Source organism: Rhinoderma darwinii, chromosome 1 (assembly GCF_050947455.1).
Source record: "Rhinoderma darwinii isolate aRhiDar2 chromosome 1, aRhiDar2.hap1, whole genome shotgun sequence".
Lineage (NCBI taxonomy): Eukaryota > Metazoa > Chordata > Amphibia > Anura > Rhinodermatidae > Rhinoderma > Rhinoderma darwinii.
Genome location: NC_134687.1, coordinates 472,530,615 through 472,542,483, shown reverse-complemented (window position 1 = coordinate 472,542,483; position 11,869 = coordinate 472,530,615).

The following is an 11,869-nucleotide window of genomic DNA, read 5'->3' as shown; positions in this document are numbered from 1 at the left end:
AAAGGCAAACGGAAACCATAACTACAGTTTGCATTATCATTGTTTTCAATGGTAACGTTTCCGTTGCAAATGGTTTCAATTTGTGTCTGTTCCTGTTCACATCTATGTACATATACTATGGCTTTACATTTGAAAAATATGATTGATTGTTTTAAAGTTTTAATAAAAATTCAAAGAAGAAAAGGAGTTGCATTGCGTGTAAGGGAGAAGGAGGGCCTATGGTACACTTAATCCGCCACTGGGAATAAATATAGAAGTTTGGGAAGGAATGTAATTTTGACTGCTTGGATCCGTCCAATTCATGAGTGGTAAGGATTTGGAGGCAGGTAAGGATAAATCTGAGGGGAGGGGGGGGGGATTAGCAGAACTCAATTGATCATATGATGGGGTAATGTGGATACCCAGGTATTCCAACAAATAGCCCACTGAAAAGGGAAATAACTACTTTTAAGTGTATGTTGAACCTCCGGGGATAAATTAATATCCAATGCCAAGTATTTAGTGGGACTTAGGCCGGATTCACACGAGCGTGTGTGTTTTGCGCACGCAAAAAATGCGGCGTTTTGCGTGCGCAAAAGGCACTTAACAGCTCCATGTGTCAGCCCTGTATGATGCGCGGCTGCGTGCTTTTCGCGTAGCCGCCATCATTATGACACTCCGTTTGGATGTTTGTAAACAGAAAAGCACGTGGTGCTTTTCTGTTTTCGTTCATCCTTTTCACTGCTGTTGCGCGAATCACGCTTGTCCCACGGAAGTGCTTCTGTGTGGTGCGCGTGATTTTCACGCACCCATTGACTTCAATGGGTGCGTGATGCGTGAAAAACGCACAAAGAACGGACATGTTGTGACTTTTACGCAGCGGACTCACGCTGGGTAAAAATCACGCAACTGTCTGCACGGCCCCATAGACTAATATAGGTCCGTGCGACGCGCGTGAAAAGCACGCGCGTTGCACGGACGTATATCACGTTCGTTTGAATTCCTATGGAGCATCATGGCTAGGGGTTCATCATGGCTAGTGGTTCTAATGAAATGTAGTTTTAGCTCATATTTTTTCATTTTTACAATAGTTAAAGGAGAAAAAGCACCCCAACATTTGTAAAGCAAACTCTTCTGAGCACAGCAATACCACATATGTGGTAATAAACTGCTATTTGGACACATGGCAGGGCTTAGAAAGGACGGAGCGCCATTTGGAGCTAAAGTTTTGCTGAAATTGTTTGCGGCTCCATGTCACATTTGCAAAGCCCCTGAGGAGCCAAAATAGTGCAAACCCCGCAAAAGTTACCTCATTTGGGAAACTACACGCCTCATGGAATTTATCTAGCGGTATAGTGAGCATTTTGACCCCACTGTTTTTTTGCTGAATTTATTGGAATTAGGCAGTGAAAATGAATATCTACATTCTTCCCACTAAAATTTTGAATTTTTTTCATTTTCACAAGGAATAAAGGAGAAAAAGCACCCCAACATTTGTAAAGCAATTTCTCCAGAGTACGGCAATACCCCACATGTGGTCATAAACTGCTGTTTGGACACACCGCAGGGCTCAGAATTGCAGGAGCGCTACTTGGCATGTAGATTTTGGTTGATTGTTTTTTGGGCGCCATGTTGCATTTGCAGAGCCCCTGAGGTACCAGTACAGTAGAAACCCCTGAGAAGTGACTCCATTTTGGAAACTATACCCCTCAGGGTAATCATCTAGCGGTGTAGTGAGCATTTTGATTCCAAAGGTGCCCGAATTACATCTGAAACCACTGCATGTGAACAAACCCTAAACGTTGCTGCAAATTCACAATGAATTTGGCAACAAATTCAGCAACATTTTCATATTTGACTGGTAATTCAGACGTTGCGGATATCTCAGCAGACTTGCATTGCAGAGGCTGAAATCTGCAGTGCAATTCCACTGAATGTGCATGCTGCAGAGTGAAAATTCTGCACTATTTTCCGCAACGTCTGACCTAAGTTACATAAAAATTTATAGAATACAATGTCTGAATGTGTCCAAACACCTAGTAACACATTCAGGGAAAGGCTTACACTTCAGGGACTGAACAGTGTGCACTACGACTATACAAAGACCAATATAATCAATAATACCGCCATACAGTGACCATATGGTAGTCAGATACTGGGTCTACACAGGCGGTCTGCAGAGTATTATAATGCTGCAGACTATACTAGTGGATACAGTACTGATCAGACACTGGCAGAATAAACAACAATTAAATCCAGTGACTCACAGATTACGTCTTCTCTGATTGAAGTTGTTCTCTTTCCTTTTCTTCTCCATTCGGCCAAATCGTCATGACTTCTTCCAAAGACTGCCGAGTTTACTGCCCAGACATAGTCTTTGGCTTATCACTTCTATAGCCCATCCCCATTCTCTATAACAACACAGATCCTGAAAGTTAAAATGGTTATCCCATGACAAACATCTGGTGGATAGGTCATACATGTATATCGGTGGGGGTCCGATCGCTGGATTCTGGGCCCCCGTTCTGGAGGCATTTGAATGGAGCGGTAGTCATGCATGAGCTCTGCCCCTCCATCCAAAGTCTTTGGGACTAACGGAGATAACCGAGTACAGTGCTTGGCTATCTCTGTCAGTCCCATAAACATTCAATGGAGCGACAAGGCATGACCACTGCTCCATTCAAATGCCTCTGTAATGGTGGCTCTGAACTCCCGTTCTAGTGGATGGTGGGGGTCCCAGTGGTCAGATCCCCAAAATCATGCATCTAAATTTTGGTAGTGGGATATCCCCTTTAACGCCTTCCCGCATTTGAACGTTGAGCGCTAGTAGTGCTCTGTCCTGGACGCCTGCTCTGGGCTTGTCCCTGACATCACATTCGGATCCAGGAGCATCCCCTGACGTCACTGTCTATGGACAGTGACGTCAGGGGCTCCTCCAGCAGAGGAATCAAGTACAGGGGGACTGTGTGGCATCATCTATGGGGGGCCGTGTGGCACTATCTACAAGGGGGCCATGTGGCACTATCTACAAGGGTGCCGTGTGGCACTATCTACAAGGTTGGCGTGTGGCACTATCTACAGAGGGCACTGTAGCACTATCTAAAAAAAGAGAGGTGTGCCACCATCTACAGAGGGCACTGTGGCACTATCTACTGGGGGGCCAAGTGACATTATCTACAGGGAGCAGTGCGTGGCACTATCTACAAGGGGCACGATCTACGCTGGTTTTTACGCTACCAGCAGTAATCAGCACATATTGCCTAGCCCTAGTGATAAAGTGAGACATCACCTGCCTGTATACAACCGGAAAAACGGAGAGATACTGGCTACCAAAATAGTTGTGAGCCAAACTAGTGCAGACATTTTTGTTCATTTATTTGTATGCAGAAATTCTGGAAAACCACGCCCATCAGATAAGCCACGCCCCCATACCCACCAAACACACCTCACCCTAAGTTCTCATGCACACGACCGTAGTAGTGTGCACGGGCCGTGACTTCATTTCTATGAGCCTGGACCGCAAAACACAGTCGTTTAAGACATGTCCGTTCTTTTTGCGGTCCAGGCTCCTGGTCAATGCACAGACCGTGGAAGCCACGGTCTGTGGGCCCATTGAAATGAATTGTGGCCGCAAAAATAAGTTCGTGTGCATTTGGCCTAAGTGTCCCTGGAAAAAAAAATTACAATGTTGACAACTATGCATATATAAAATGTACAAGTACATTTTGACGCAAATTTAGTAACAAATTATATAAGTCCATTGCCGCATGAAATAAACCTGCACTAATGCTTCTCTTCACAAGTTTAAAAGTATGCTTCATCATAGTTATTTGTTCTTTTCAACAACTTTCATGCATCCGTCACCCACAGCACGGGTTAGTCAGGGTTAACACCTCTCCCATCCCGGGCAGGTGGGCGGGAAGGATTAGATTACATGCTGCACTGGCAGTCAGACTCTTCCTGTTGCAACACAGAAACGACGTTGCACTCTGACAGGGCGCGCCCCACCAAACGAACGTTGTGATTTGCTGAGACGCAGAATCAGCTCATACACCATTGGTTCTTTTCACTGACAGCTTCGCATGCACACTGCGAGCACTCGGCTGATGTGGAGCCAGTGTCGCGTCAGCCTATCAGCGCTTGTGTGTGGTGGTGTGTGAGATGTATATCCCTCCGCCGCACAGGGAACGTCACAGCCCGGGCCCGCCTTTCCATGCTGAATGGGGAGGTTGTATTCGACCAATATTAGAGAGGTTTCTCAGGTAGTTTTAGTTAAATATTTGTGAAAGGCGGGTAACACAGAGTACGTGCTATCAGTCCTATCACACAGGGATAGAGTTATCTGACAAATGCAGCACTTCCAGTTTTTGAGTTAGATCTTTGTACTGTCAGATAGTAAAAGTAATTAACTACCGGAAAGCAAAGTATTGTAATGATGTTATTTCAGCCTATGTACAATTGTACACCTGCTGAAATGGACAGTGGTGTATAGAGAGACACCTCATTACCAGGGGAAATGGGGACACCCAGTTGTCAATTTATTAAGGAATAAGGCTCTGTTCACATCTGCGCTGGGTTCCCGCTCTGACGTTCCGGAGGTTTCCATCAGAACGGGACCCTCAGAAACCACCGACGGAACGAAAAAATATTTGCTAGGACTGTTATTTTATGGGACATGCAAGTATGTACTAGAACGGACATGCCAGGAGAGCAGACTGGCTTCAACTTTTTAAAAAAAAATCAACTCCAGTTTATTGAGACAGTACATAAAAAAACAAAATTACAACTGCATAAAAGTATAATAGTACAAATTAATGTGTTAAGTCACACATTCAAATAAAATGACAGCATCATCATGTCTCAAACCCTTGTAACCCCCCCCCCCAAAACAAACCCCCCCTTTATTGCACAAGCTCCCACTCTCTACCCCTTCCAAAGCCCTCTAACCTCCCCCTCCCACCTCTTATCACTCTACTGCTATCTAAACCGCTCAGTTCTCTCTCTATGTCTAAGTAAAGGCCCTTTTACACCGGCCGGTAATTGTTGATCGGCGCTCGTTTGCTCCTGTCACACGGATGGATGAACGGTCGTTACTCCGATCGCTTGTCCCCATACCTTATTATGTCGGCAGCGCGTCTCCCTGTTTACACACCAAGATTTGCTGCTGACAACGATAATGTTTTACTTTTTTAAAACGATACGATCAGCAGATGATTGAGCGTTTGCCCGTTCATCTGCTGATCGCTGCCCTGTTTACTTGTCGCGAAACCTGGACAGTCCACCCACCTCCCCCATTGCTTATCAAACTTTTTAGAAGCCCCCCTTTTCAAGTAGTCCATTCTTTCCATCATAATGGCACCATTTACAGGGTTTACGATTTCTCTTGCCTGCAGCCAATATTTTTCTATTCCCTTTCGGACATGATACAAAATTTTCGCCACTGCCAATCTTTCCATCCTATTCTCCACTACATCTTCCACGATGCCCAGCACTCCGACTTTCGGTGACTCAGGTAATTTCACCCCATACACTTTTCTAACTAGTTCCTTCGTCTCTGTCCATATTTCCCCCAGCTTTCCACAAGACCAAAACGTGCAAGACCAGCGTTCTCTTCTGGAGAACGTGGACACCGGACATCAGCCCTCACTCCCATCCTTCTTAATACCTCCAGGGTTCTATAGGCTCTATGTATGAGGAATAACTGAGATCTCCGAGCCATATTAACTGACAGACCGCTAGGAGTTTCAGTCACCTCCGCCCATTCATCTTTGGAAATATTTCCTACGTCTTGCTCCCATTTTAATTTAACCTGTGCCATCTGATCCCCAAAATAATCTTGAAGCAGTCTACAATACACCATAGAGATGAGGCCCTTAGTAGTTTCCGCTCTAGCCACCCATTCCAGAATTCCCCACGACCCAATCTCTATATCCACTGATCGAGCTTGAGCCTGAAGTGCATGTCTAATTTGTAAGTAGTGATAAAATACAGTATTTTCCAAACCAAATTCTTCCTTCAGCTGCTAAAAGGACTTTAGGGTCTCATTTGTAAATAAATGACATAACCTCACTACCCCCCCCCCCCTGTTTCCAACTCTGCATTCCTGCCAATTGATGTAACTCCCATAAGTACGGGTTGTCCCACAGTAGAGTTTAATTATTTAAATTTCCTAAAGACAGAATCTTCTTACATTCCCACCATACCTGGTGCATAAGTGAAAGAGTTGGTCTCCCTTGGGTTAAAGCTTTAAACTTATTAGCTTCAAGAGCCATCAGTGGTGACATTCACATCCCAAGATGGGTTAGAATTCTTGCACTAGACCCCTTGCTGCCCTCCCTATCCCACCCCACAAAGTGCAGACGTTGCGACACTAAATAGTATACCCAAGCATTTGCTAGAGCCAAACCCCCCTCAACTTTCGGAGGCTGCAACTTCTCCAATTTAATATGCATGACGCCGCGTTTCCACACCAGATCTCGAAACCGCACATGTATATGTCTAAACCACCCTTTTGGCATCCAAACAGGTACATTATGCATAATATATAAAATCTGTGGCATCAAAAACCCAGTTACGAAAAGGACCATTTCTCCACCCTAGACCATATCGCCACCCTGGCCTTGATTCTTTCCAGCAGGGGTTGTAAATGCAAAGTAAGATACTCAGACACATGCTTTTTCACTATTATTCCTAAATACTTGAACTCAGACACCAACGGTATACTTGCCCCACTCAATATCCTAGGAATTTGAATAGTATCTAACGGCATTAAAGCTGACTTCATCCAGTTAATAGACAGGCCAGAAAATAGGCCAAATGCTTCAACAACATTCATAACCACTGGTAGTGTAGAGTCTGATTCTGCCATAAACAATAATAAGTCATCAGCGTACAGCGCTATACGTTCCTCTGACCCCCCCCATATCGAAAACACTTTATCCGCGAATGCTGTCTGATAACACACGCCAATGGTTCCACGCTACTGCGAATATCAAAGGTGATGGAGGACACCCCTGTCTCATTCCTCTGGTCAGCGAATACTTTCCCAACATGGGCCCATTCGCCCGAATCCTAGCTGTTGGCGCTTTAGTAATAAAATTGGGGCCGAATCCAAACTTAGCCAGGACAGACCACAGATACCCCACTCAACACTATCAAATGCCTTTGCCACATCTAAAGACTGTATTGCTCTTCCACTTGGGGCATCAGGGACCGCCTGCAAGTTAAAAAAAAAGTCTTCTCGAATTCACTGTCGTAGACTTAGAGGGCATAAAACCCGATTGGTCTTTATGTACCACCGTCGCCATCACTTTTGTTAATCTGTTAGCCAAAAGTTTCACTAATATTTTATCATCCGCGTTTAATAAGGATACAGGCCTATAGGAATCTGGCAACTGAATAACCGCTTCCCTCCTTAGGCAGAACCACCGCCACAGCTTCATACAGAGACTCCGGTAAGTTATCCCTATCAAAGCTATCCTGAAAAGTCTCTAACAATGGAGGCAACAAGTGATCTTCAAACTCTTTGTACACCTCAGTAGGAATACCATCTGCCCCTGGTGCAGGGTTGCCAACCTCCACTTCATAAATTTCTGGACAACTGAGCTAAAACTCACGGACAGACCAAAATTTTTACAGACCCATTACAAAATCATTGCCTGTGCAGTGTGCAGTGTTCTAGGAGTGACTAACCAATCACAGCCTCGCCTGTAGCTTTCCCCCGCTAACTTAGGTGATGTTTTCTCTGATTAGTCGTTCACTTTCCCTTTTTTTTCTCCATCCGGCCCAGACCGCTGTGACGACTTATTCCAGCCACGACTTGTCTCTGCAGAATTTGACACACAGACATGTTGGCTTCTCGCTTTTCTAGCACCCTCCACACCTATACCCCATCCTCTAAACAAACTCATAATCCACTGTGTCCCAGACTTTAATGATGATCCCTTAGTGCTCGACCCAATAAAGGTGCCCCATCAGTAACCGTGCCCCCTGTACATAGCGCCACACACAGCACCACCTTTTAGATACCGCCACACAGCCCCCCTTGTAGATAGCGCCACACAGCCCCCTCTTATAAATAGTCCCACACAGCCCCCCCCCTTGTAAATAGCACCACACTGCCGCCCCCTGGAAAAATAGCACCACTCAGCCGCCTTTGTAAATAGCTTCACACTGCCGCCCCGTGTAAATAGCTCCACACTGCCCCCTTGTAAATAGCGCTGCACAGCTCCCCCTTGTCAATAGCTCCACACTGCCCCCCTTGTAAGTAGCTCCGCACTGCCCCATTGTAAATAGCTCCACACTGCCCCCTTGTAAATAGCTCCACACTGCCCCCTTGTAAATAGCTCCACACTGCCCCCTTGTAAATAGCTCCACACTGCCCCCTTTGTAAATAGCTCCACACTGCCCCCCTTGTAAGTAGCTCCACACTGCCCCCCCCCGTAAGTAGCTCCACACTGCCCCCCTTGTAAATAGCTCCACACTGCCCCCCTTGTAAATAGCTCCACACTGCCCCCCTTGTAAATAGCTCCACACTGCCCCCCTTGTAAATAGCTCCACACTGCACCATTGTAAATAGCTCCACACTGCACCATTGTAAATAGCTCCACACTGCCCCACCCTTGTAAATAGCTACACACTGCCCCATCCTGTAAATAGCTTCTGCCCCTCTTCTTGGAAATAGCTCCACACTGCCCCCTTGTAAATAGCTCCACACTGCCCTCCCTTGTAAATAGCTCCACACTACCCCCCTTGTAGATAGCTCCGCACAGCTCCCCCTTGTAAATAGCACCACACAGCAAACATAGTGGAGAGAGGTAGTGGTAGCCTACTGCTAGCACTCTTCACTCTGCCTAACGTGACTCACCGAGGAGCCGTGGTGGTCATGCAACGGAGGTCCTCTTCTGGCTGGGCTCGGTGACCGCCTGGGAGTGGACCAGTCCAGTCACCTGACCTCAGTCATCTGACCTTAGTCTACTCCAGGCACCGACCTCACTTGGCAGCATATTCTCAGATTCCGCTGTGAAGCGGAATCTGAAAATTTGCCAGGCCGCGGCCTTTGCACTGTGCATGTACATTTTGGCGCAGGCGCAGTGCAAAGTTCCGGACGCTATGGACTGCAGAAAAAAACACCCATTTTTTGCGGACTGTACGTAAATTTATGGACGGTTGGCAACTTTGCCCTGGTGCTTTTTCATTGGCCATATCCCTTAAAGAGGCTCTGTCACCACATTATAAGTGCCCTATCTCCTACATAATGTGATCGGCGCTGTAATGTAGATAACAGTGGTTTTTATTTAGAAAAACGATCAATTTGGACCAAGTTATGACCTATTTTAGATTTTTTCTAATGACTTAGAAACTGGGCGTTTTTTAGCTTTTGACCTAGTGGGCGTTTTAAAGAGAAGTGTATCACGCTGACCAATCAGTGACAAATCAGCGTCATACACTTCTCTCCATTCATGTACTCAGCACATTGTGATCTTGCCAGATCATGCTGTGCTGTCACTTACTCACACATTAACGTTACTGAAGTGTTTTGAGAGTGAATAGTCATCACTTCCAGCCAGGACGCGATGTCTATTCACAATCCCGACACTTTGGTAAGGTTTGTGTGTCATTTACTCACACAGCACATCGAGATCACGCTGTACTGTCATTAGGTCCCACACAAACGTTACAGAACCATAACCATAAAACCATAAAATTCTATATGCAAGCTTTCAGAGCACAAAGGCCCCTTCTTCAGGCAGCTTTACAAATGAATGAGTTAGAAAAGAGCACAACATTTAAGATGTTACACACAGACAATTAGTACATGAGGTGATACATCATTAAGATAAGCCGGGCCCATAAAACTGAGGTTATCGGGGTGATGACTTAGGAGATAAGGCATCTGGAGTCTGTCTGATGGGGGATGTGACGTGTGTCCATGTAGTGGCTCATAAATCCAGGTGTTAGATTGAGGCCTTGTGTCAACGACTGGAATTTTATCATCATCTTGAATTCCAAAAATTTTTTTTCTCTGTTGTTTTTAAAATGACCCTTATTATGGTAGCCAATAAAGGTATCATACCTACTACACTTTTGTCTTTTTTGACACAAAAGTATTTAACATTGCATAATTGTTTCTGGCTAACACGGTACTACACTATTTTTTACTATAAATTCTCATAAAAATTCTCGAACTCCCTCAGGATATCCCTTGTCTCTATCACCACCTGTCCCTCTGTGCCTTTAATACGATGAATAAAGGTGCTACTCCTTTCTGCCTGAGCCATTCTTGCCAACAGCCGACCTGTTTTTTCCCCTTCCTCATAAAATTGTTGTTTCATAAAGATGCGTTTATTATCTACTTGCTCCATCTGGTATGTTTTGAGCTGTTTCTGCGCCTCAATCCAATTTCTCAACGTAGAGGGTGAACTATCCAGGACATGTTGCTCTTCTCTATCTATCACTCTATTCCGTAAACAATCCCCCATTCTCCTAGACTTGTCCTTTACACTTTTTATCTCTCTAATAAACACCCCTCTCAAACACGCCTTTAGGGCACCCCAAAGGATACCAGTTGGCACTGTACCCATATTGAATTGAAATTATTCTTGGATATGTGTTACTACCTCCACCTTAGAAATTAGTCTCAACCAAAACGGATTAAGTTTCCACCCTGTCTGCCGCCTTCCTCTGTCCACTCCCAGCTCCAAAACCAATACCATCGGAGAGTGGTCAGACAGTGCCCTCGGAAGATATTCCACTTAGGAGACACAGGGTAGAGCCCCTGGGCTACATAACATTAAGTCTATCCTGGATAGTGATCCAAAAGTACAAGAATACCAGTGTTCCTCCATATGTTTAGCTCTCCATATATCACATAGACCTATTTTCCTAAGAAGTTTACCAAATGAGGTAACCCCCCCCCCCCCATGATCCCCCCTATGCGGGAATTTATCCTGTCTCATATCTACTACCGCATTAAAGTCTCCCATAACCACCAAGGGGACATCCGGAATAGCAGCTAAATGTTCTAACGTTTTTCGAATCGGAACACCAGAGTATGGGGGAGGAACATACATCACTAGGATAATACACTCCCAATGACAAACTGTGCAATGAACTCCCACATACCTCCTTTCCCTGTCAGCAAATGAGGAATGACATATAAATGGTAATGTCTTTGTATAAGTAAACTAGAGTAACTAGTATAAAAGGAGTGGAATGCAGTTCCTATCCATACCCTATGAACAAGGGACACTCAAGTGTCTCAATGGGAATAAATATCCCAAATAAGAATATTTGAATTCTTATCCCCAATGTCACCCTTGTGTACCCAGACATTTTTAGGTTAATACATGAACAAAGTGTTTTATAACAAACTTTTGTAACCGTATAAAGATCATTTGTCACAAGACAGAACCTCTGTAAGATGCCCTAACCAACAGAACAAACATCTGTACCCACTATACGGTTTAGGCCAAAAGCTTTTGCATACATTTCCTAAATTAGGAAAAACAAAGCCCTTGGCCAGTCGTGTACTCTGAAAAGGCTTATGTGTCAGCTCTCTCCAGCTGTAACTCTCTATTTAGGGGGAATGCAGTGCTTTGTGTTTTTCTGAGATCATAGATGTATATATGTGAAAGTGTCCTCAGAATTTGAACTCTTTTTTTAGGGTTGGCTACTATAATATACATAGACAGAGATTAAGTTAGCATTGGCTGCCCTCATAGAGGTTTATATAGAGCCAGTGGAAAAGATACAAGGGGTGCAGATATACAGTAGTCACACATGGGCCCTGGTTCCTGAGGCTAAGGGTCTGGTACAGAATTTGCACTGGGGCTGAGGAGCCAATGCGGCTTTGGGTAGAGCTATACATGTGCTCTGTAAATTTCACATT